Raw genomic sequence first — 23,981 nt, forward strand, 5'->3', positions numbered from 1 at the left:
GCTTGGAGGGATATCTTCCTACAAGGGCTTTCTTCCAAATGAACACAAAAAATGTTAATGGAAACAAAATATCTATGGGCATTGAAGAGAAGATCAAAATTCAAAACATAAACGCCCATGTAGGGACTCGAACCCTAGAACCTCAGATTAAAAGTCTGATGCTCTACCGACTGAGCTACACGGGCTTCTTACATGATGCAACCAACGGAAATCGATTCACGTTTTCCTTTTCGGCCTAGTTACTGATTCAAAAACGTATTTATCCTAGTTGAATATGTTTTCATACTTATTCTTTGAAATGTTTTCTAACACACAAAAGTATTTAAAGTTCATTTTTGTTTCTTTTAACCATACACGTATTATCATTTAGACATAATTCGATTCAATGTATGCTCTATCATTTAGATGGTAAACAAATTTGGATGTATTAACATTCTGAGTATTTCGTCACTATATGCATCAACCAACTGACGAAAACAAACATGTCCCTATGAAAATACTATGAATACACTATGAATACAACGATTCTCGTGCATCGATCAGCTGATATCAAACATCATGCCACCTTCATATCAATAAAAAATAGTCCCCTACAATATTTTAATGTATACTCTTTGATGTGTTGTTTGTTGATTCAGAATAAACTAAGGATTACTGTAATAAATCAATCAAACTGATTTTAACTATGTTTCTTGTTTATCGTTTGTCATTTGCAAAAACTAGTCGACTGGAAGGCGGAAGCTTGAAAATTTGACGTTGTGGAACGAATTTGTCATTCAGCTGTTCCATTAATCTCAATTCTCTTCGTATATGGGTGTCATAATTTAAAACATAATATAATAACCTTTCAATTATTTTTATTTTCATAAATTATTCTAATGTAAATATATGGATTGAATGTATTTTTCTAATTTTCATAGCGGCTATGAATAGCAGAAGCTATCTACATATCTTCCGAGAACGGCATATTTTGATAGCTTCTACTATTCACAGCCGCTATGAAAATTAGAAAAAATACATTCAATCCCTAATCATACATTGAAAACTCAAATTCACTTATGGACAGTTGAAAGAATTGATAGTTGAAAGTTGTGTGAAAATATTTCATTCATTTGGTGGTTCCGAAGACAGGATTCATCATTAAGCGGTTCTTTGGTGTAATGGTTAGCACTCAGGACTTTGAATCCTGCGATCCGAGTTCAAATCTCGGTAGAACATATTTCAACCACTGTTTTTAATAAATATTTTTACTGCCGAATCCTCGCATTTGATACTTAAGAAATGCTTAAAACGATTACCTATTGAAAAACACCTTTTCAGGATCAAATGTCTGATGATAACGGCAGCTTGTAACAAGCTTTCGCTAAGCGGTTCTATCGTGTAATGGTTAGCACTCAGGACTCTGAATCCTGCGATCCGAGTTCAAATCTCGGTAGAACCTTAAATGATTTTTGAATCACTCTTTTTATCCATTCAATTATTTTATAAGATGTAATGCTTATAAATTATTCTAATACTTACACTTTTGACAAAATAAATTAAAACAATTTCAGATGATAAAAAAGACTGAGACCGAAATGTTTGCAGAAAGCTCATATTCATCGTTTCTTAAATACTCATTCTAACGCTTGGAGGAATATCTTCCTACAAGGGCTTTCTTCCAAATGAACACAAAAAATGTTAATGGAAACAAAATATCTATGGGCATTGAAGAGAAGATCAAAATTCAAAACATAAACGCCCATGTAGGGACTCGAACCCTAGACCCTCAGATTAAAAGTCTGATGCTCTTTTTTTATCTTAAAAATTTGATTTTAATTTCCCAGACATAGGGCCGCAGGGGTTGGGGCCCCTGGGGTTCCTCACATTGCAAGCACTACAATCTATTCAACAAAAATTAATACAGGCATCAACAAGATAAAATATCAATATTAAAATATCACAGTTGTGACATCATATGTCAGTAAGCTAAATATCACAGACATTGTACAAACAATGAAATCATTGAAAAACTAGTAGAAACTATACCCGTACGGCTTTACAAATTTACTTTCACTCCATCCAATTCTACAGAAACAATTTTATTATCATTTTCAAAATACTTCATAAAGAGCCTTGCATTATCCTGTGCTTTATATTGATGAAATGCATACTTAATAAATTGTTTAACCGTGAATTTGAAAAAACGTAAAATTGGTACATTCTTTTCACCGAGCAACAACATGTTCCTCCTCTTAAAAATACAAAATCTTGCCACGCTCAGTATAAAATTAACAAAGAAGCCGTTTACATACTTCCATTTCTCGCCAAAACCCAAAATAATAAGACAGTCATAATTCAGCGAGTTCACATTCTCGGGACTTGCCTTGGAAAATAAATTTTCTAATAAACCAACCATATAAACCTTGAAGTCCGATAATTCCGGACAATGAAGAAACATATGAAAAAATATCCTCGGACTGTGTCTGACAAACCGGACAATCATCTGAATCTGAAATACCGCACTTTAGAAGTTTCTTTTTAGTAAAAACCGCGTTATGTGCTACTTTGTAATGAACTTCAACGCATTCAACCGGATAATGTGGTGCGTGTATGACTCGAAAAATACTATTTACCTGTTGACCCTGGAAGCTATTCGACCAGAACGTCACCGATACGGGTACCGTGAAATGCATGCTGACGAGTACACGGTAAATGTCACGCGTGTGTCGTGGGATAGTGCGTGACCCCGAAGCATTCAGTTTCAGTGATATAACGGGTTGTGTCAGACCAGTGTTCATGTAACAGTTGTTTATAACTGTTTCGACAAAATTAAGTGGAAGCTGCCTGAGAAGTCTCAGATATTTTACGGATATTTCCTCCCTTGTGATTTCCGGATATTTTTCCTGGACTATTTCAACCACTGCCTGGATAGGAAGAAAACCCTCTACAACTTCGTAAGTAAGATCCTTCAAATATATCAGGCCTGAGTCTATGAATATTTTCTCAAACACCGTTTTACCATTTTCATTTACTATGAGTGGATTACAAAACATAGGTTGACAATAAACATTCTCGGGCCCGTTTTCAAAAATAATAGAAGAGTAGATATCGGACCAAGCCAAAAGCATATCTCTGTAAAAAATCGGAACACATTGAAGCTGCTTCAGTTTAAGAACACAATTAAAAACTCCCAATCCGAGATTCATACCACCTATTTTAGATAGAAAGTACTTGCATGTTTCTTTCCATGGTGATAAATCAGAATTGTAAAAAAGCCTGAAAACAAATTTAATTCTAAAGGACTTCATTTTGAGGTCTATATCCGGATATTGTAGTCCACCTTCAGACTTGAGCCCTATAAGAGTTTTAAAACCAACTAAGTGAGCTCCATTATTCCATAAAAAATTTAAACATAAAGTTTTGAGTTGTATATGATATCTATCTGGAATACTTGCTACTGTCAATGTATACCAACACTTGGACAGCAACAGAGAAGAAATTACAGTAGCCCTACCCTGAATAGTTAATTTTCTCTGGGACCACATATTTAAAATATTGCGTATAGATGCAACTTTAGGTTCCCAAATCAAAGATTCACATAAGTTACCATTTGGACCCAAAAAAACACCGAGTACTAGAATAGACTCTTGCAATAATTTGACATTGAAAACGTCCGATTCTGCAGCTGACATCTGTCCACAACCAATACACAATAATTCAGACTTGTCTCTATTTATTTTGGCGCCAGAAGCCCGGCCATATTTTTCAAAAACACTAAAAGCCTGGTCAATGGAAGTTTTGTTAGCCAGAGTCAGTGTAGAATCATCAGCATGCTGGAAAATTTTAGCAGACGTATTACTCATAGGAATTGAAATACCGCTAATCATGTCATTTTTAAGTATAGCTTGACCTAGGGGCTCTGCTACAAGTACATATAGTAATGCAGACAATGGACAGCCTTGTCTTACAGAATTCTTAATTGGGAAATATTTAGTAAGATGACCATTGCATTTCACACTGCTATAGATCCCATTGTAAAATATTTTAATCCACTTAATGAAAAAATTACAAAAGCCAAACTTCTCCAACACTTTGAAGAGATATGAATGGCTTACTCGATCGAACGCCTTTTCTTGATCTATTTTCATGATGTAGCCTTCTAAATTATCCATGGTAGCTAAATCTATTATGTCACGCACATTACTGATATTATCAGCGATATCGCGACCCATAATGCAACAGCTTTGAAAAGGCGAAACAATAGACGGTAAAACCTTTTTCAATCGGTCAGACATTATTCGAGCTAAAATTGTATAGTCGACATTTAAAAGACTTATAGGTCTCCAATTTTTAAGATTAGACTTATCACCTCTTTTTTTTATAAATTAGACTAATTACCCCAAGCTTCATGGACCTTGACAGTTCCCCCCTTTCTTGAATTTCCCCTATAACTCGCAAAAATAATTCTTTGAAGTCGGGCAAAAACTTACGATAAAACTCCACGGTTAACCCATCCTGGCCAGGACTTTTATTACTAGACATACCCTTTAAAGCTAACTCAACGTCATCACCTGATACGGCAGCTGCTAAACACTTATTATCTTTGCAGGAGACTTTTTTGTCGATATTACATAAAAAAAATCATCGGTTTCATCAGCTTCAACAGAGACACAAGAATACAGTTCATTGTAAAATTTATAAATCTCATCTAATAAGTCACTGGTTTGGTGCAACAATTCACCATTAACATTTTGAAGTAGCTTAATAGAATTGAAATTTTGTCTATATTTTTCCAACTGCAGGAAGTAGGACGTACTGCGATCACTCTCTATAGCCCACTTAGCCTTTGACCGTAAAATTGACCCTTTACATTTTTCTTCCTCTAGGGCCTCTAATTCAGACTTTACCTCGTGCATTTTTGTTGTACCAATACAGGGTTATGGGAGCCGGCTAACTTGGCAGAAAGGTCACTAATTTTGTTTTTTATCATAATAAACCTTTCGTTCAAAAACTTTTTTCGATCTCTACCATACAACTGTGATACTTTTTTAATACGATACTTTAAATTATCCCACCATACCAAGATATCCTGCTCCAATAATTCTTCCTGCTCTGCAGTAGATATAATATTTTTAATTTTCAGTACATAGTCTTCTTGCAACAAAAAAGAGTTATTGAGTACCCACATACCTGGGCCCTTTTTTACATTTTCAATATCCAAGAACAAGGTGACAAATCCATGGTCACTAAAAGATGTGTCCGTGTAAAAAATATTTTGTACACAGCTCGTTAATGCTTTAGATACAAGAAAAAAGTCTATACGACTTTGGGATAACTTGCCATTCCTGATCTGTTTTCTAGAATATGTTGGACTTTCTTTGTTTCGTTTTCTCCACAGATCAACTACTTTATACGTATTAATTATTTCAAGCAGACTTTTAACACCTAAATCATTCAAATGTTGTGTAGCACCGGACCGGTCTATTTTTGCTAGAGTAGTGTTAAAGTCGCCTGCAATCATAACGTTATCATAACTGCCATCATGAATATAATTATTTATGAAATTAAAAAAATCAACTTTATCAGCTAAAACATTAGGAGCATAAACGTTAAATAAATTCAATGTATTGTTATCCATTTCTAATTGCAAATGTAAAAATCGTCCTTGACTTCCAAAATTTGAAACGATATTACATGTATTTTTGAATTTACTGCTTAATAATATAGCTACACCTTGCCGGCCATTATTACCATTTGAGTAGAATACACTACCATTCCATTTATCACGGACTTGATAAATAAATGTGCCTGTCCAAAAGGTTTCTTGTAAAAAAACAATGTCTATTTTCTTTTCTTCAAAATTGGAAAACACTTTTTGTAATTTAAAAATATCACTTAGTCCATTACAGTTGAATGACACAAATTTTAACATGCAAATAACAAAAACAAAACACAAAAAGGACCCTATTTTTGTTTAGATTTCTTTGATGAATCGGTTGTATATGACAATTTTATGAATTGCTGCTTTGTTTTTCTTTTTCTGTTTTTCACCTGGATGAACGAACTGTCCTCCATGTCAGACCCAACCGAATCCTCACTTTTCTCCCAAAACACCCCTTTAAGAGGTGTTTCAGTAATCGTCTGAGGGGAAGAGGGGCTTGCCACATCTGGCAACCCCCTCTTCCCATGTTCTTCACTATTATTTAAACATCCAGTATCTACTACCAAAATGTTCTCGCCATCTTTATCTTCTTGCATTTTTCCCTCATAGCTGCCTTCGTCATCGCCGTCAACATCATCGTCATCATCATCATCACCTGCTTCCCCCTCCTCCATATTGACGTTATTGTCGTCGTCATCATCATCAACCTCATCAACACCACCATCGTTCCCCACCGCTGGACTCTCCTCAACACAAACACAGATAAACTGACCACAGCCTGTGCACGTGTCGTCATCGCACCGGCATTCAAATTTCCCACATACCTCGCACAGAGCACGTGAATGACTGTCCCTAGAACTCTCCATGTCCTCGTCAACGTTGACAGGCGACATGTTACACATGCAATCGGCACGGACTATGCCACACCGAGTACAGGGTGGGGTCGTACAATTTCTCGCAAAGTGACCCTGTCCTTTACATTTGAAGCATTTAAACTCCGGACAATCCCTAAACACATGATCCACAGAATGACACATAGTGCACATTCTCTTTTGATCGTTATGTACAACTCGGTAATATGCATTCTCAATTCTCACAGTATATGGAAGTGATGGCAAGCCGGGGGGTAGTTTGACCTTCACGATGCGCGTGCCGTCCGCTATGTCGGTACCCGGATAGCATCTACGTTTGATCGGAGAATGCACAGTCACTCCTAACTGCAACAATTTGTTTTTTATTTCATCATCCGAAATATAGGCAGGAATATGCAGAAAGGATACTACTAAATACGATTTTACCACTTCTGTGACCTCACACGTACGCCCCTTCACTTCAACACCATTTAATAAAAATTGTCCGCTAGCCATTCCATTCATTGTCACTTCATACGAGTCCCCACATATTTCCTCAATTGCTCGAATAAGTTCCATAGGAAGGACTGATTTATTGTCCCGTACATTCACCAAGTACGTGCAGTCCTTCTTGTAAAATTTCGTGCGGCCATTTTGGCCGCCTCCGGCCGAGTCCATCATAAAATGGCTCAAAAAGCTAGAGCACCAGCCACAGAATTACATTTACACAGTTTTATACAAAGCACAAATGTATATGTTAATACAATGCAACAATTTGGATTATATACCCAAACGTAAAGGTTGACTTACGATTGAACTTTGTGATCAACGAAATCGCCATCCATTCACATCCTAAACCGGAAGTCCAACCTATGTCCATGTAGGGACTCGAACCCTAGACCCTCAGATTAAAAGTCTGATGCTCTACCGACTGAGCTACACGGGCTTCTTACATGATGCAACCAACGGAAATCGATTCACGTTTTCCTTTTCGGCCTAGTTACTGATTCAAAAACGTATTTATCCTAGTTGAATATGTTTTCATACTTATTCTTTGAAATGTTTTCTAACACACAAAAGTATTTAAAGTTCATTTTTGTTTCTTTTAACCATACACGTATCATCATTTAGACATAATTCGATTCAATGTATACTCTATCATTTAGATGGTAAACAAATTTGGATGTATTAACATTCTGAGTATTTCGTCACTATATGCATCAACCAACTGACGAAAACAAACATGTCCCTATGAAAATACTATGAATACACTATGAATACAACGATTCTCGTGCATCGATCAGCTGATATCAAACATCATGCCACCTTCATATCAATAAAAAATAGTCCCCTACAATATTTTAATGTATACTCTTTGATTTGTTGTTTGTTGATTCAGAATAAACTAAGGATTACTGTAATAAATCAATCAAACTGATTTTAACTATGTTTCTTGTTTATCGTTTGTCATTTGCAAAAACTAGTCGACTGGAAGGCGGAAGCTTGAAAATTTGACGTTGTGGAACGAATTTGTCATCCAGCTGTTCCATTAATCTCGTTTCTCTTCGTATATGGGTGTCATAATTTAAAACATAATATAATAACCTTTCAATTATTTTTATTTTCATAAATTATTCTAATGTAAATAAATGGATTGAATGTATTTTTCTAATTTTCATAGCGGCTATGAATAGCAGAAGCTATCTACATATCTTCCGAGAACGGCATATTTTGATAGCTTCTACTATTCACAGCCGCTATGAAAATTAGAAAAAATACATTCAATCCCTAATCATACATTGAAAACTCAAATTCACTTATGGACAGTTGAAAGAATTGATAGTTGAAAGTTGTGTGAAAATATTTCATTCATTTGGTGGTTCCGAAGACAGGATTCATCATTAAGCGGTTCTATGGTGTAATGGTTAGCACTCAGGACTTTGAATCCTGCGATCCGAGTTCAAATCTCGGTAGAACCTATTTCAACCACTGTTTTTATTAATATTTTTACTGCCGAATCCTCGCATTTGATACTTAAGAAATGCTTAAAACGATTACCTATTGAAAAACACCTTTTCAGGATCAAATGTCTGATGATAACGGTAGCTTGTAACAAGCTTTCGCTAAGCGGTTCTATGGTGTAATGGTTAGCACTCAGGACTCTGAATCCTGCGATCCGAGTTCAAATCTCGGTAGAACCTTAAATGATTTTTGAATCACTCTTTTTATCCATTCAATTATTTTATAAGATGTAATGCTTATAAATTATTCTAATACTTACACTTTTGACAAAATAAATTAAAACAATTTCAGATGATAAAAAAGACTGAGACCGAAATGTTTGCAGAAAGCTCATCTAACGCTTGGAGGAATATCTTCCTACAAGGGCTTTCTTCCAAATGAACACAAAAAATGTTAATGGAAACAAAATATCTATGGGCATTGAAGAGAAGATCAAAATTCAAAACATAAACGCCCATGTAGGGACTCGAACCCTAGACCCTCAGATTAAAAGTCTGATGCTCTACCGACTGAGCTACACGGGCTTCTTACATGATGCAACCAACGGAAATCGATTCACGTTTTCCTTTTCGGCCTAGTTACTGATTCAAAAACGTATTTATCCTAGTTGATGATGTTTTCATACTTATTCTTTGAAATGTTTTCTAACACACAAAAGTATTTAAAGTTCATTTTTGTTTCTTTTAACCATACACGTATTATCATTTAGACATAATTCGATTCAATGTATACTCTATCATTTAGATGGTAAACAAATTTGGATGTATTAACATTCTGAGTATTTCGTCACTATATGCATCAACCAACTGACGAAAACAAACATGTCCTTATGAAAACACTATGAATACACTATGAATACAACGATTCTCGTGCATCGATCAGCTGATATCAAACATCACGCCACCTTCATATCAATAAAAAATAGTCCCCTACAATATTTTAATGTATACTCTTTGATGTGTTGTTTGTTGATTCAGAATAAACTAAGGATTACTGTAATAAATCAATCAAACTGATTTTAACTATGTTTCTTGTTTATCGTTTGGCATTTGCAAAAACTAGTCGACTGGAAGGCGGAAGCTTGAAAATTTGACGTTGTGGAACGAATTTGTCATCCAGCTGTTCCATTAATCTCGTTTCTCTTCGTATATGGGTGTATAATTTAAAACATAATATAATAACCTTTCAATTATTTTTATTTTCATAAATTATTCTAATGTAAATATATGGATTGAATGTATTTTTCTAATTTTCATAGCGGCTATGAATAGCAGAAGCTATCTACATATCTTCCGAGAACGGCATATTTTGATAGCTTCTACTATTCACAGCCGCTATGAAAATTAGAAAAAATACATTCAATCCCTAATCATACATTGAAAACTCAAATTCACTTATGGACAGTTGAAAGAATTGATAGTTGAAAGTTGTGTGAAAATATTTCATTCATTTGGTGGTTCCGAAGACAGGATTCATCATTAAGCGGTTCTATGGTGTAATGGTTAGCACTCAGGACTTTGAATCCTGCGATCCGAGTTCAAATCTCGGTAGAACCTATTTCAACCACTGTTTTTATTAATATTTTACTGCCGAATCCTCGCATTTGATACTTAAGAAATGCTTAAAACGATTACCTATTGAAAAACACCTTTTCAGGATCAAATGTCTGATGATAACGGTAGCTTGTAACAAGCTTTCGCTAAGCGGTTCTATGGTGTAATGGTTAGCACTCAGGACTCTGAATCCTGCGATCCGAGTTCAAATCTCGGTAGAACCTTAAATGATTTTTGAATCACTCTTTTTATCCATTCAATTATTTTATAAGATGTAATGCTTATAAATTATTCTAATACTTACACTTTTGACAAAATAAATTAAAACAATTTCAGATGATAAAAAAGACTGAGACCGAAATGTTTGCAGAAAGCTCATCTAACGCTTGGAGGAATATCTTCCTACAAGGGCTTTCTTCCAAATGAACACAAAAAATGTTAATGGAAACAAAATATCTATGGGCATTGAAGAGAAGATCAAAATTCAAAACATAAACGCCCATGTAGGGACTCGAACCCTAGACCCTCAGATTAAAAGTCTGATGCTCTACCGACTGAGCTACACGGGCTTCTTACATGATGCAACCAACGGAAATCGATTCACGTTTTCCTTTTCGGCCTAGTTACTGATTCAAAAACGTATTTATCCTAGTTGAATATGTTTTCATACTTATTCTTTGAAATGTTTTCTAACACACAAAAGTATTTAAAGTTCATTTTTGTTTCTTTTAACCATACACGTATTATCATTTAGACATAATTCGATTCAATGTACACTCTATCATTTAGATGGTAAACAAATTTGGATGTATTAACATTCTGAGTATTTCGTCACTATATGCATCAACCAACTGACGAAAACAAACATGTCCTTATGAAAACACTATGAATACACTATGAATACAACGATTCTCGTGCATCGATCAGCTGATATCAAACATCACGCCACCTTCATATCAATAAAAAATAGTCCCCTACAATATTTTAATGTATACTCTTTGATGTGTTGTTTGTTGATTCAGAATAAACTAAGGATTACTGTAATAAATCAATCAAACTGATTTTAACTATGTTTCTTGTTTATCGTTTGGCATTTGCAAAAACTAGTCGACTGGAAGGCGGAAGCTTGAAAATTTGACGTTGTGGAACGAATTTGTCATCCAGCTGTTCCATTAATCTCGTTTCTCTTCGTATATGGGTGTCATAATTTAAAACATAATATAATAACCTTTCAATTATTTTTATTTTCATAAATTATTCTAATGTAAATATATGGATTGAATGTATTTTTCTAATTTTCATAGCGGCTATGAATAGCAGAAGCTATCTACATATCTTCCGAGAACGGCATATTTTGATAGCTTCTACTATTCACAGCCGCTATGAAAATTAGAAAAAATACATTCAATCCCTAATCATACATTGAAAACTCAAATTCACTTATGGACAGTTGAAAGAATTGATAGTTGAAAGTTGTGTGAAAATATTTCATTCATTTGGTGGTTCCGAAGACAGGATTCATCATTAAGCGGTTCTATGGTGTAATGGTTAGCACTCAGGACTTTGAATCCTGCGATCCGAGTTCAAATCTCGGTAGAACCTATTTCAACCACTGTTTTTATTAATATTTTTACTGCCGAATCCTCGCATTTGATACTTAAGAAATGCTTAAAACGATTACCTATCACCTTTTCAGGATCAAATGTCTGATGATAACGGTAGCTTGTAACAAGCTTTCGCTAAGCGGTTCTATGGTGTAATGGTTAGCACTCAGGACTCTGAATCCTGCGATCCGAGTTCAAATCTCGGTAGAACATATTTCAACCACTGTTTTTATTAATATTTTTACTGCCGAATCCTCGCATTTGATACTTAAGAAATGCTTTAAACGATTACCTATTGAAAAACACCTTTTCAGGATCAAATGTCTGATGATAACGGCAGCTTGTAACAAGCTTTCGCTAAGCGGTTATATCGTGTAATGGTTAGCACTCAGGACCCTGAATCCTGCGATCCGAGTTCAAATCTCGGTAGAACCTTAAATGATTTTTGAATCACTCTTTTTATCCATTCAATTATTTTATAAGATGTAATGCTTATAAATTATTCTAATACTTACACTTTTGACAAAATAAATTAAAACAATTTCAGATGATAAAAAAGACTGAGACCGAAATGTTTGCAGAAAGCTCATATTCATCGTTTCTTAAATACTCATTCTAACGCTTGGAGGAATATCTTCCTACAAGGGCTTTCTTCCAAATGAACACAAAAAATGTTAATGGAAACAAAATATCTATGGGCATTGAAGAGAAGATCAAAATTCAAAACATAAACGCCCATGTAGGGACTCGAACCCTAAACCCTCAGATTAAAAGTCTGATGCTCTACCGACTGAGCTACACGGGCTTCTTACATGATGCAACCAACGGAAATCGATTCACGTTTTCCTTTTCGGCCTAGTTACTGATTCAAAAACGTATTTATCCTAGTTGAATATGTTTTCATACTTATTCTTTGAAATGTTTTCTAACACACAAAAGTATTTAAAGTTCATTTTTTGTTTCTTTTAACCATACACGTATTATCATTTAGACATAATTCGATTCAATGTATACTCTATCATTTAGATGGTAAACAAATTTGGATGTATTAACATTCTGAGTATTTCGTCACTATATGCATCAACCAACTGACGAAAACAAACATGTCCCTATGAAAATACTATGAATACACTATGAATACAACGATTCTCGTGCATCGATCAGCTGATATCAAACATCATGCCACCTTCATATCAATAAAAAATAGTCCCCTACAATATTTTAATGTATACTCTTTGATGTGTTGTTTGTTGATTCAGAATAAACTAAGGATTACTGTAATAAATCAATCAAACTGATTTTAACTATGTTTCTTGTTTATCGTTTGTCATTTGCAAAAACTAGTCGACTGGAAGGCGGAAGCTTGAAAATTTGACGTTGTGGAACGAATTTGTCATCCAGCTGTTCCATTAATCTCGTTTCTCTTCGTATATGGGTGTCATAATTTAAAACATAATATAATAACCTTTCAATTATTTTTATTTTCATAAATTATTCTAATGTAAATATATGGATTGAATGTATTTTTCTAATTTTCATAGCGGCTATGAATAGCAGAAGCTATCTACATATCTTCCGAGAACGGCATATTTTGATAGCTTCTACTATTCACAGCCGCTATGAAAATTAGAAAAAATACATTCAATCCCTAATCATACATTGAAAACTCAAATTCACTTATGGACAGTTGAAAGAATTGATAGTTGAAAGTTGTGTGAAAATATTTCATTCATTTGGTGGTTCCGAAGACAGGATTCATCATTAAGCGGTTCTATGGTGTAATGGTTAGCAGTCAGGACTCTGAATCCTGCGATCCGAGTTCAAATCTCGGTAGAACCTATTTCAACCACTGTTTTTATTAATATTTTTACTGCCGAATCCTCGCATTTGATACTTAAGAAATGCTTAAAACGATTACCTATCACCTTTTCAGGATCAAATGTCTGATGATAACGGTAGCTTGTAACAAGCTTTCGCTAAGCGGTTCTATGGTGTAATGGTTAGCACTCAGGACTCTGAATCCTGCGATCCGAGTTCAAATCTCGGTAGAACCTTAAATGATTTTTGAATCACTCTTTTTATCCATTCAATTATTTTATAAGATGTAATGCTTATAAATTATTCTAATACTTACACTTTTGACAAAATAAATTAAAACAATTTCAGATGATAAAAAAGACTGAGACCGAAATGTTTGCAGAAAGCTCATATTCATCGTTTCTTAAATACTCATTCTAACGCTTGGAGGAATATCTTCCTACAAGGGCTTTCTTCCAAATGAACACAAAAAATGTTAATGGAAACAAAATATCTATGGGCATTGAAGAGAAGATCAAAATTCAAAACATAAACGCCCATGTAGGGACTCGAACCCTAGACCCTCAGATTAAAAGTCTGATGCTCTACCGACTGAGCTACACGGGCTTCTTACATGATGCAACCAACGGAAATCGATTCACGTTTTCCTTTTCGGCCTAGTTACTGATTCAAAAACGTATTTATCCTAGTTGAATATGTTTTCATACTTATTCTTTGAAATGTTTTCTAACACACAAAAGTATTTAAAGTTCATTTTTGTTTCTTTTAACCATACACGTATTATCATTTAGACATAATTCGATTCAATGTATACTCTATCATTTAGATGGTAAACAAATTTGGATGTATTAACATTCTGAGTATTTCGTCACTATATGCATCAACCAACTGACGAAAACAAACATGTCCCTATGAAAATACTATGAATACACTATGAATACAACGATTCTCGTGCATCGATCAGCTGATATCAAACATCATGCCACCTTCATATCAATAAAAAATAGTCCCCTACAATATTTTAATGTATACTCTTTGATGTGTTGTTTGTTGATTCAGAATAAACTAAGGATTACTGTAATAAATCAATCAAACTGATTTTAACTATGTTTCTTGTTTATCGTTTGTCATTTGCAAAAACTAGTCGACTGGAAGGCGGAAGCTTGAAAATTTGACGTTGTGGAACGAATTTGTCATCCAGCTGTTCCATTAATCTCGTTTCTCTTCGTATATGGGTGTCATAATTTAAAACATAATATAATAACCTTTCAATTATTTTTATTTTCATAAATTATTCTAATGTAAATATATGGATTGAATGTATTTTTCTAATTTTCATAGCGGCTATGAATAGCAGAAGCTATCTACATATCTTCCGAGAACGGCATATTTTGATAGCTTCTACTATTCACAGCCGCTATGAAAATTAGAAAAAATACATTCAATCCCTAATCATACATTGAAAACTCAAATTCACTTATGGACAGTTGAAAGAATTGATAGTTGAAAGTTGTGTGAAAATATTTCATTCATTTGGTGGTTCCGAAGACAGGATTCATCATTAAGCGGTTCTATGGTGTAATGGTTAGCACTCAGGACTTTGAATCCTGCGATCCGAGTTCAAATCTCGGTAGAACCTATTTCAACCACTGTTTTTATTAATATTTTTACTGCCGAATCCTCGCATTTGATACTTAAGAAATGCTTAAAACGATTACCTATGAAAAACACCTTTTCAGGATCAAATGTCTGATGATAACGGTAGCTTGTAACAAGCTTTCGCTAAGCGGTTCTATGGTGTAATGGTTAGCACTCAGGACTCTGAATCCTGCGATCCGAGTTCAAATCTCGGTAGAACCTTAAATGATTTTTGAATCACTCTTTTTTATCCATTCAATTATTTTATAAGATGTAATGCTTATAAATTATTCTAATACTTACACTTTTGACAAAATAAATTAAAACAATTTCAGATGATAAAAAAGACTGAGACCGAAATGTTTGCAGAAAGCTCATCTAACGCTTGGAGGAATATCTTCCTACAAGGGCTTTCTTCCAAATGAACACAAAAAATGTTAATGGAAACAAAATATCTATGGGCATTGAAGAGAAGATCAAAATTCAAAACATAAACGCCCATGTAGGGACTCGAACCCTAGACCCTCAGATTAAAAGTCTGATGCTCTACCGACTGAGCTACACGGGCTTCTTACATGATGCAACCAACGGAAATCGATTCACGTTTTCCTTTTCGGCCTAGTTACTGATTCAAAAACGTATTGATCCTAGTTGAATATGTTTTCATACTTATTCTTTGAAATGTTTTCTAACACACAAAAGTATTTAAAGTTCATTTTTGTTTCTTTTAACCATACACGTATTATCATTTAGACATAATTCGATTCAATGTATACTCTATCATTTAGATGGTAAACAAATTTGGATGTATTAACATTCTGAGTATTTCGTCACTATATGCATCAACCAACTGACGAAAACAAACATGTCCCTATGAAAATACTATGAATACACTATGAATACAACGATTCTCGTGCATCGATCAGCTGATATCAAACATCATGCCACCTTCATATCAATAAAAAATAGTCCCCTACAATATTTTAATGTATACTCTTTGATGTGTTGTTTGTTGATTCAGAATAAACTAAGGATTACTGTAATAAATCAATCAAACTGATTTTAACTATGTTTCTTGTTTATCGTTTGTCATTTGCAAAAACTAGTCGACTGGAAGGCGGAAGCTTGAAAATTTGACGTTGTGGAACGACTTTGTCATCCAGCTGTTCCATTAATCTTGTTTCTTGTCGTATATGGGTGTCATAATTTGAAATATAATATAATAGCCTTTCAATCATTTTTATTTTTATAAATTATTCTAATGTAAATATATGGATTGAATGTATTTTTCTAATTTTCATAGCGGCTATGAATAGCAGAAGCTATCTACATATCTTCCGAGAACGGCATATTTTGATAGCTTCTACTATTCACAGCCGCTATGAAAATTAGAAAAATACATTCAATCCCTAATCATACATTGAAAACTCAAATTCACTTATGGACAGTTGAAAGAATTGATAGTTGAAAGTTGTGTGAAAATATTTCATTCATTTGGTGGTTCCGAAGACAGGATTCATCATTAAGCGGTTCTATGGTGTAATGGTTAGCACTCAGGACTTTGAATCCTGCGATCCGAGTTCAAATCTCGGTAGAACCTATTTCAACCACTGTTTTTATTAATATTTTTACTGCCGAATCCTCGCATTTGATACTTAAGAAATGCTTAAAACGATTACCTATCACCTTTTCAGGATCAAATGTCTGATGATAACGGTAGCTTGTAACAAGCTTTCGCTAAGCGGTTCTATGGTGTAATGGTTAGCACTCAGGACTCTGAATCCTGCGATCCGAGTTCAAATCTCGGTAGAACCTTAAATGATTTTTGAATCACTCTTTTTATCCATTCAATTATTTTATAAGATGTAATGCTTATAAATTATTCTAATACTTACACTTTTGACAAAATAAATTAAAACAATTTCAGATGATAAAAAAGACTGAGACCGAAATGTTTGCAGAAAGCTCATATTCATCGTTTCTTAAATACTCATTCTAACGCTTGGAGGAATATCTTCCTACAAGGGCTTTCTTCCAAATGAACACAAAAAATGTTAATGGAAACAAAATATCTATGGGCATTGAAGAGAAGATCAAAATTCAAAACATAAACGCCCATGTAGGGACTCGAACCCTAGACCCTCAGATTAAAAGTCTGATGCTCTACCGACTGAGCTACACGGGCTTCTTACATGATGCAACCAACGGAAATCGATTCACGTTTTCCTTTTCGGCCTAGTTACTGATTCAAAAACGTATTGATCCTAGTTGAATATGTTTTCATACTTATTCTTTGAAATGTTTTCTAACACACAAAAGTATTTAAAGTTCATTTTTTGTTTCTTTTAACCATACACGTATTATCATTTAGACATAATTCGATTCAATGTATACTCTATCATTTAGATGGTAAACAAATTTGGATGTATTAACATTCTGAGTATTTCGTCACTATATGCATCAACCAACTGACGAAAACAAACATGTCCCTATGAAAATACTATGAATACACTATGAATACAACGATTGTCGTGCATCGATCAGCTGATATCAAACATCACGCCACCTTCATATCAATAAAAAATAGTCCCCTACAATATTTTAATGTATACTCTTTGATGTGTTGTTTGTTGATTCAGAATAAACTAAGGATTACTGTAATAAATCAATCAAACTGATTTTAACTATGTTTCTTGTTTATCGTTTGTCATTTGCAAAAACTAGTCGACTGGAAGGCGGAAGCTTGAAAATTTGACGTTGTGGAACGAATTTGTCATCCAGCTGTTCCATTAATCTCGTTTCTCTTCGTATATGGGTGTCATAATTTAAAACATAATATAATAACCTTTCAATTATTTTTATTTTTAATAAATTATTCTAATGTAAATATATGGATTGAATGTATTTTTCTAATTTTCATAGCGGCTATGAATAGCAGAAGCTATCTACATATCTTCCGAGAACGGCATATTTTGATAGCTTCTACTATTCACAGCCGCTATGAAAATTAGAAAAAATACATTCAATCCCTAATCATACATTGAAAACTCAAATTCACTTATGGACAGTTGAAAGAATTGATAGTTGAAAGTTGTGTGAAAATATTTCATTCATTTGGTGGTTCCGAAGACAGGATTCATCATTAAGCGGTTCTATGGTGTAATGGTTAGCACTCAGGACTTTGAATCCTGCGATCCGAGTTCAAATCTCGGTAGAACCTATTTCAACCACTGTTTTTATTAATATTTTTACTGCCGAATCCTCGCATTTGATACTTAAGAAATGCTTAAAACGATTACCTATCACCTTTTCAGGATCAAATGTCTGATGATAACGGTAGCTTGTAACAAGCTTTCGCTAAGCGGTTCTATGGTGTAATGGTTAGCACTCAGGACTCTGAATCCTGCGATCCGAGTTCAAATCTCGGTAGAACCTTAAATGATTTTTGAATCACTCTTTTTATCCATTCAATTATTTTATAAGATGTAATGCTTATAAATTATTCTAATACTTACACTTTTGACGAAATAAATTAAAACAATTTCAGATGATAAAAAAGACTGAGACCGAAATGTTTGCAGAAAGCTCATATTCATCGTTTCTTAAATACTCATTCTAACGCTTGGAGGAATATCTTCCTACAAGGGCTTTCTTCCAAATGAACACAAAAAATGTTAATGGAAACAAAATATCTATGGGCATTGAAGAGAAGATCAAAATTCAAAACATAAACGCCCATGTAGGGACTCGAACCCTAGACCCTCAGATTAAAAGTCTGATGCTCTACCGACTGAGCTACACGGGCTTCTTACATGATGCAACCAACGGAAATCGATTCACGTTTTCCTTTTCGGCCTAGTTACTGATTCAAAAAACGTATTTATCCTAGTTGAATATGTTTTCATACTTATTCTTTGAAATGTTTTCTAACACACAAAAGTATTTAAAGTTCATTTTTTGTTTCTTTTAACCATACACGTATTATCATTTAGACATAATTCGATTCAATGTATACTCTATCATTTAGATGGTAAACAAATTTGGATGTATTAACATTCTGAGTATTTCGTCACTATATGCATCAACCAACTGACGAAAACAAACATGTCCCTATGAAAACACTATGAATACACTATGAATACAACGATTGTCGTGCATCGATCAGCTGATATCAAACATCACGCCACCTTCATATCAATAAAAAATAGTCCCCTACAATATTTTAATGTATACTCTTTGATGTGTTGTTTGTTGATTCAGAATAAACTAAGGATTACTGTAATAAATCAATCAAACTGATTTTAACTATGTTTCTTGTTTATCGTTTGTCATTTGCAAAAACTAGTCGACTGGAAAGCGGAAGCTTGAAAATTTGACGTTGTGGAACGACTTTGTCATCCAGCTGTTCCATTAATCTCGTTTCTCTTCGTATATGGGTGTCATAATTTAAAACATAATATAATAACCTTTCAATTATTTTTATTTTCATAAATTATTCTAATGTAAATATATGGATTGAATGTATTTTTCTAATTTTCATAGCGGCTATGAATAGCAGAAGCTATCCACATATCTTCCGAGAACGGCATATTTTGATAGCTTCTACTATTCACAGCCGCTATGAAAATTAGAAAAATACATTCAATCCCTAATCATACATTGAAAACTCAAATTCACTTATGGACAGTTGAAAGAATTGATAGTTGAAAGTTGTGTGAAAATATTTCATTCATTTGGTGGTTCCGAAGACAGGATTCATCATTAAGCGGTTCTATGGTGTAATGGTTAGCACTCAGGACTTTGAATCCTGCGATCCGAGTTCAAATCTCGGTAGAACCTATTTCAACCACTGTTTTTTATTAATATTTTTACTGCCGAATCCTCGCATTTGATACTTAAGAAATGCTTAAAACGATTACCTATCACCTTTTCAGGATCAAATGTCTGATGATAACGGTAGCTTGTAACAAGCTTTCGCTAAGCGGTTCTATGGTGTAATGGTTAGCACTCAGGACTCTGAATCCTGCGATCCGAGTTCAAATCTCGGTAGAACCTTAAATGATTTTTGAATCACTCTTTTTATCCATTCAATTATTTTATAAGATGTAATGCTTATAAATTATTCTAATACTTACACTTTTGACGAAATAAATTAAAACAATTTCAGATGATAAAAAAGACTGAGACCGAAATGTTTGCAGAAAGCTCATATTCATCGTTTCTTAAATACTCATTCTAACGCTTGGAGGAATATCTTCCTACAAGGGCTTTCTTCCAAATGAACACAAAAAATGTTAATGGAAACAAAATATCTATGGGCATTGAAGAGAAGATCAAAATTCAAAACATAAACGCCCATGTAGGGACTCGAACCCTAGACCCTCAGATTAAAAGTCTGATGCTCTACCGACTGAGCTACACGGGCTTCTTACATGATGCAACCAACGGAAATCGATTCACGTTTTCCTTTTCGGCCTAGTTACTGATTCAAAAACGTATTTATCCTAGTTGAATATGTTTTCATACTTATTCTTTGAAATGTTTTCTAACACACAAAAGTATTTAAAGTTCATTTTTTGTTTCTTTTAACCATACACGTATTATCATTTAGACATAATTCGATTCAATGTATACTCTATCATTTAGATGGTAAACAAATTTGGATGTATTAACATTCTGAGTATTTCGTCACTATATGCATCAACCAACTGACGAAAACAAACATGTCCCTATGAAAACACTATGAATACACTATGAATACAACGATTGTCGTGCATCGATCAGCTGATATCAAACATCACGCCACCTTCATATCAATAAAAAATAGTCCCCTACAATATTTTAATGTATACTCTTTGATGTGTTGTTTGTTGATTCAGAATAAACTAAGGATTACTGTAATAAATCAATCAAACTGATTTTAACTATGTTTCTTGTTTATCGTTTGTCATTTGCAAAAACTAGTCGACTGGAAGGCGGAAGCTTGAAAATTTGACGTTGTGGAACGACTTTGTCATCCAGCTGTTCCATTAATCTCGTTTCTCTTCGTATATGGGTGTCATAATTTAAAACATAATATAATAACCTTTCAATTATTTTTATTTTCATAAATTATTCTAATGTAAATATATGGATTGAATGTATTTTTCTAATTTTCATAGCGGCTATGAATAGCAGAAGCTATCCACATATCTTCCGAGAACGGCATATTTTGATAGCTTCTACTATTCACAGCCGCTATGAAAATTAGAAAAATACATTCAATCCCTAATCATACATTGAAAACTCAAATTCACTTATGGACAGTTGAAAGAATTGATAGTTGAAAGTTGTGTGAAAATATTTCATTCATTTGGTGGTTCCGAAGACAGGATTCATCATTAAGCGGTTCTATGGTGTAATGGTTAGCACTCAGGACTTTGAATCCTGCGATCCGAGTTCAAATCTCGGTAGAACCTATTTCAACCACTGTTTTTATTAATATTTTTACTGCCGAATCCTCGCATTTGATACTTAAGAAATGCTTAAAACGATTACCTATCACCTTTTCAGGATCAAATGTCTGATGATAACGGTAGCTTGTAACAAGCTTTCGCTAAGCGGTTCTATGGTGTAATGGTTAGCACTCAGGACTCTGAATCCTGCGATCCGAGTTCAAATCTCGGTAGAACCTTAAATGATTTTTGAATCACTCTTTTTATCCATTCAATTATTTTATAAGATGTAATGCTTATAAATTATTTCTAATACTTACACTTTTGACGAAATAAATTAAAACAATTTCAGATGATAAAAAAGACTGAGACCGAAATGTTTGCAGAAAGCTCATATTCATCGTTTCTTAAATACTCATTCTAACGCTTGGAGGAATATCTTCCTACAAGGGCTTTCTTCCAAATGAACACAAAAAATGTTAATGGAAACAAAATATCTATGGGCATTGAAGAGAAGATCAAAATTCAAAACATAAACGCCCATGTAGGGACTCGAACCCTAGACCCTCAGATTAAAAGTCTGATGCTCTACCGACTGAGCTACACGGGCTTCTTACATGATGCAACCAACGGAAATCGATTCACGTTTTCCTTTTCGGCCTAGTTACTGATTCAAAAACGTATTTATCCTAGTTGAATATGTTTTCATACTTATTCTTTGAAATGTTTTCTAACACACAAAAGTATTTAAAGTTCATTTTTTGTTTCTTTTAACCATACACGTATTATCATTTAGACATAATTCGATTCAATGTATACTCTATCATTTAGATGGTAAACAAATTTGGATGTATTAACATTCTGAGTATTTCGTCACTATATGCATCAACCAACTGACGAAAACAAACATGTCCCTATGAAAACACTATGAATACACTATGAATACAACGATTGTCGTGCATCGATCAGCTGATATCAAACATCACGCCACCTTCATATCAATAAAAAATAGTCCCCTACAATATTTTAATGTATACTCTTTGATGTGTTGTTTGTTGATTCAGAATAAACTAAGGATTACTGTAATAAATCAATCAAACTGATTTTAACTATGTTTCTTGTTTATCGTTTGTCATTTGCAAAAACTAGTCGACTGGAAGGCGGAAGCTTGAAAATTTGACGTTGTGGAACGACTTTGTCATCCAGCTGTTCCATTAATCTCGTTTCTCTTCGTATATGGGTGTCATAATTTAAAACATAATATAATAACCTTTCAATTATTTTTATTTTCATAAATTATTCTAATGTAAATATATGGATTGAATGTATTTTTCTAATTTTCATAGCGGCTATGAATAGCAGAAGCTATCCACATATCTTCCGAGAACGGCATATTTTGATAGCTTCTACTATTCACAGCCGCTATGAAAATTAGAAAAATACATTCAATCCCTAATCATACATTGAAAACTCAAATTCACTTATGGACAGTTGAAAGAATTGATAGTTGAAAGTTGTGTGAAAATATTTCATTCATTTGGTGGTTCCGAAGACAGGATTCATCATTAAGCGGTTCTATGGTGTAATGGTTAGCACTCAGGACTTTGAATCCTGCGATCCGAGTTCAAATCTCGGTAGAACCTATTTCAACCACTGTTTTTATTAATATTTTTACTGCCGAATCCTCGCATTTGATACTTAAGAAATGCTTAAAACGATTACCTATCACCTTTTCAGGATCAAATGTCTGATGATAACGGTAGCTTGTAACAAGCTTTCGCTAAGCGGTTCTATGGTGTAATGGTTAGCACTCAGGACTCTGAATCCTGCGATCCGAGTTCAAATCTCGGTAGAACCTTAAATGATTTTTGAATCACTCTTTTTATCCATTCAATTATTTTATAAGATGTAATGCTTATAAATTATTCTAATACTTACACTTTTGACGAAATAAATTAAAACAATTTCAGATGATAAAAAAGACTGAGACCGAAATGTTTGCAGAAAGCTCATATTCATCGTTTCTTAAATACTCATTCTAACGCTTGGAGGAATATCTTCCTACAAGGGCTTTCTTCCAAATGAACACAAAAAATGTTAATGGAAACAAAATATCTATGGGCATTGAAGAGAAGATCAAAATTCAAAACATAAACGCCCATGTAGGGACTCGAACCCTAGACCCTCAGATTAAAAGTCTGATGCTCTACCGACTGAGCTACACGGGCTTCTTACATGATGCAACCAACGGAAATCGATTCACGTTTTCCTTTTCGGCCTAGTTACTGATTCAAAAACGTATCTATCCTAGTTGAATATGTTTTCATACTTATTCTTTGAAATGTTTTCTAACACACAAAAGTATTTAAAGTTCATTTTTTGTTTCTTTTAACCATACACGTATTATCATTTAGACA

General features: G+C 33.9%; 27 non-coding genes across 27 annotated transcripts; 18 read left to right on the plus strand and 9 right to left on the minus strand.

Moving 5' to 3' along the window:
* Positions 1–8,402: 8,402 nt before the first annotated feature.
* On the plus strand, positions 8,403–8,474 carry Trnaq-uug (transfer RNA glutamine (anticodon UUG)). Its single transcript has one exon. It is a non-coding gene; the product is annotated as a tRNA-Gln (tRNA).
* Positions 8,475–8,624: 150 nt separating this feature from the next.
* Positions 8,625–8,696, plus strand: Trnaq-cug (transfer RNA glutamine (anticodon CUG)). Its single transcript has one exon. It is a non-coding gene; the product is annotated as a tRNA-Gln (tRNA).
* Positions 8,697–8,968: 272 nt separating this feature from the next.
* Trnak-uuu (transfer RNA lysine (anticodon UUU)) lies at positions 8,969–9,041 on the minus strand. Its single transcript has one exon. It is a non-coding gene; the product is annotated as a tRNA-Lys (tRNA).
* Positions 9,042–10,001: 960 nt separating this feature from the next.
* On the plus strand, positions 10,002–10,073 carry Trnaq-uug (transfer RNA glutamine (anticodon UUG)). Its single transcript has one exon. It is a non-coding gene; the product is annotated as a tRNA-Gln (tRNA).
* A 149-nt stretch (positions 10,074–10,222) lies between these two features.
* Trnaq-cug (transfer RNA glutamine (anticodon CUG)) lies at positions 10,223–10,294 on the plus strand. The gene has a single exon. It is a non-coding gene; the product is annotated as a tRNA-Gln (tRNA).
* A 272-nt stretch (positions 10,295–10,566) lies between these two features.
* On the minus strand, positions 10,567–10,639 carry Trnak-uuu (transfer RNA lysine (anticodon UUU)). The gene has a single exon. It is a non-coding gene; the product is annotated as a tRNA-Lys (tRNA).
* A 961-nt stretch (positions 10,640–11,600) lies between these two features.
* On the plus strand, positions 11,601–11,672 carry Trnaq-uug (transfer RNA glutamine (anticodon UUG)). Its single transcript has one exon. It is a non-coding gene; the product is annotated as a tRNA-Gln (tRNA).
* Positions 11,673–13,656: 1,984 nt separating this feature from the next.
* On the plus strand, positions 13,657–13,728 carry Trnaq-cug (transfer RNA glutamine (anticodon CUG)). The gene has a single exon. It is a non-coding gene; the product is annotated as a tRNA-Gln (tRNA).
* Positions 13,729–14,025: 297 nt separating this feature from the next.
* Trnak-uuu (transfer RNA lysine (anticodon UUU)) lies at positions 14,026–14,098 on the minus strand. The gene has a single exon. It is a non-coding gene; the product is annotated as a tRNA-Lys (tRNA).
* Positions 14,099–15,059: 961 nt separating this feature from the next.
* Trnaq-uug (transfer RNA glutamine (anticodon UUG)) lies at positions 15,060–15,131 on the plus strand. The gene has a single exon. It is a non-coding gene; the product is annotated as a tRNA-Gln (tRNA).
* Positions 15,132–15,280: 149 nt separating this feature from the next.
* Positions 15,281–15,352, plus strand: Trnaq-cug (transfer RNA glutamine (anticodon CUG)). The gene has a single exon. It is a non-coding gene; the product is annotated as a tRNA-Gln (tRNA).
* Positions 15,353–15,625: 273 nt separating this feature from the next.
* Trnak-uuu (transfer RNA lysine (anticodon UUU)) lies at positions 15,626–15,698 on the minus strand. Its single transcript has one exon. It is a non-coding gene; the product is annotated as a tRNA-Lys (tRNA).
* A 960-nt stretch (positions 15,699–16,658) lies between these two features.
* On the plus strand, positions 16,659–16,730 carry Trnaq-uug (transfer RNA glutamine (anticodon UUG)). Its single transcript has one exon. It is a non-coding gene; the product is annotated as a tRNA-Gln (tRNA).
* A 143-nt stretch (positions 16,731–16,873) lies between these two features.
* On the plus strand, positions 16,874–16,945 carry Trnaq-cug (transfer RNA glutamine (anticodon CUG)). The gene has a single exon. It is a non-coding gene; the product is annotated as a tRNA-Gln (tRNA).
* A 297-nt stretch (positions 16,946–17,242) lies between these two features.
* Positions 17,243–17,315, minus strand: Trnak-uuu (transfer RNA lysine (anticodon UUU)). The gene has a single exon. It is a non-coding gene; the product is annotated as a tRNA-Lys (tRNA).
* A 963-nt stretch (positions 17,316–18,278) lies between these two features.
* Trnaq-uug (transfer RNA glutamine (anticodon UUG)) lies at positions 18,279–18,350 on the plus strand. Its single transcript has one exon. It is a non-coding gene; the product is annotated as a tRNA-Gln (tRNA).
* A 143-nt stretch (positions 18,351–18,493) lies between these two features.
* Trnaq-cug (transfer RNA glutamine (anticodon CUG)) lies at positions 18,494–18,565 on the plus strand. Its single transcript has one exon. It is a non-coding gene; the product is annotated as a tRNA-Gln (tRNA).
* A 297-nt stretch (positions 18,566–18,862) lies between these two features.
* Trnak-uuu (transfer RNA lysine (anticodon UUU)) lies at positions 18,863–18,935 on the minus strand. Its single transcript has one exon. It is a non-coding gene; the product is annotated as a tRNA-Lys (tRNA).
* A 962-nt stretch (positions 18,936–19,897) lies between these two features.
* Positions 19,898–19,969, plus strand: Trnaq-uug (transfer RNA glutamine (anticodon UUG)). Its single transcript has one exon. It is a non-coding gene; the product is annotated as a tRNA-Gln (tRNA).
* A 144-nt stretch (positions 19,970–20,113) lies between these two features.
* Trnaq-cug (transfer RNA glutamine (anticodon CUG)) lies at positions 20,114–20,185 on the plus strand. The gene has a single exon. It is a non-coding gene; the product is annotated as a tRNA-Gln (tRNA).
* Positions 20,186–20,482: 297 nt separating this feature from the next.
* On the minus strand, positions 20,483–20,555 carry Trnak-uuu (transfer RNA lysine (anticodon UUU)). The gene has a single exon. It is a non-coding gene; the product is annotated as a tRNA-Lys (tRNA).
* A 961-nt stretch (positions 20,556–21,516) lies between these two features.
* Positions 21,517–21,588, plus strand: Trnaq-uug (transfer RNA glutamine (anticodon UUG)). The gene has a single exon. It is a non-coding gene; the product is annotated as a tRNA-Gln (tRNA).
* A 143-nt stretch (positions 21,589–21,731) lies between these two features.
* On the plus strand, positions 21,732–21,803 carry Trnaq-cug (transfer RNA glutamine (anticodon CUG)). Its single transcript has one exon. It is a non-coding gene; the product is annotated as a tRNA-Gln (tRNA).
* Positions 21,804–22,101: 298 nt separating this feature from the next.
* Positions 22,102–22,174, minus strand: Trnak-uuu (transfer RNA lysine (anticodon UUU)). Its single transcript has one exon. It is a non-coding gene; the product is annotated as a tRNA-Lys (tRNA).
* Positions 22,175–23,135: 961 nt separating this feature from the next.
* On the plus strand, positions 23,136–23,207 carry Trnaq-uug (transfer RNA glutamine (anticodon UUG)). Its single transcript has one exon. It is a non-coding gene; the product is annotated as a tRNA-Gln (tRNA).
* A 143-nt stretch (positions 23,208–23,350) lies between these two features.
* Positions 23,351–23,422, plus strand: Trnaq-cug (transfer RNA glutamine (anticodon CUG)). The gene has a single exon. It is a non-coding gene; the product is annotated as a tRNA-Gln (tRNA).
* Positions 23,423–23,719: 297 nt separating this feature from the next.
* Positions 23,720–23,792, minus strand: Trnak-uuu (transfer RNA lysine (anticodon UUU)). Its single transcript has one exon. It is a non-coding gene; the product is annotated as a tRNA-Lys (tRNA).
* Positions 23,793–23,981: the final 189 nt, after the last annotated feature.

The sequence above is a fragment of the Argopecten irradians genome, unplaced genomic scaffold (assembly GCF_041381155.1).
Source record: "Argopecten irradians isolate NY unplaced genomic scaffold, Ai_NY scaffold_0614, whole genome shotgun sequence".
NCBI lineage: Eukaryota > Metazoa > Mollusca > Bivalvia > Pectinida > Pectinidae > Argopecten > Argopecten irradians.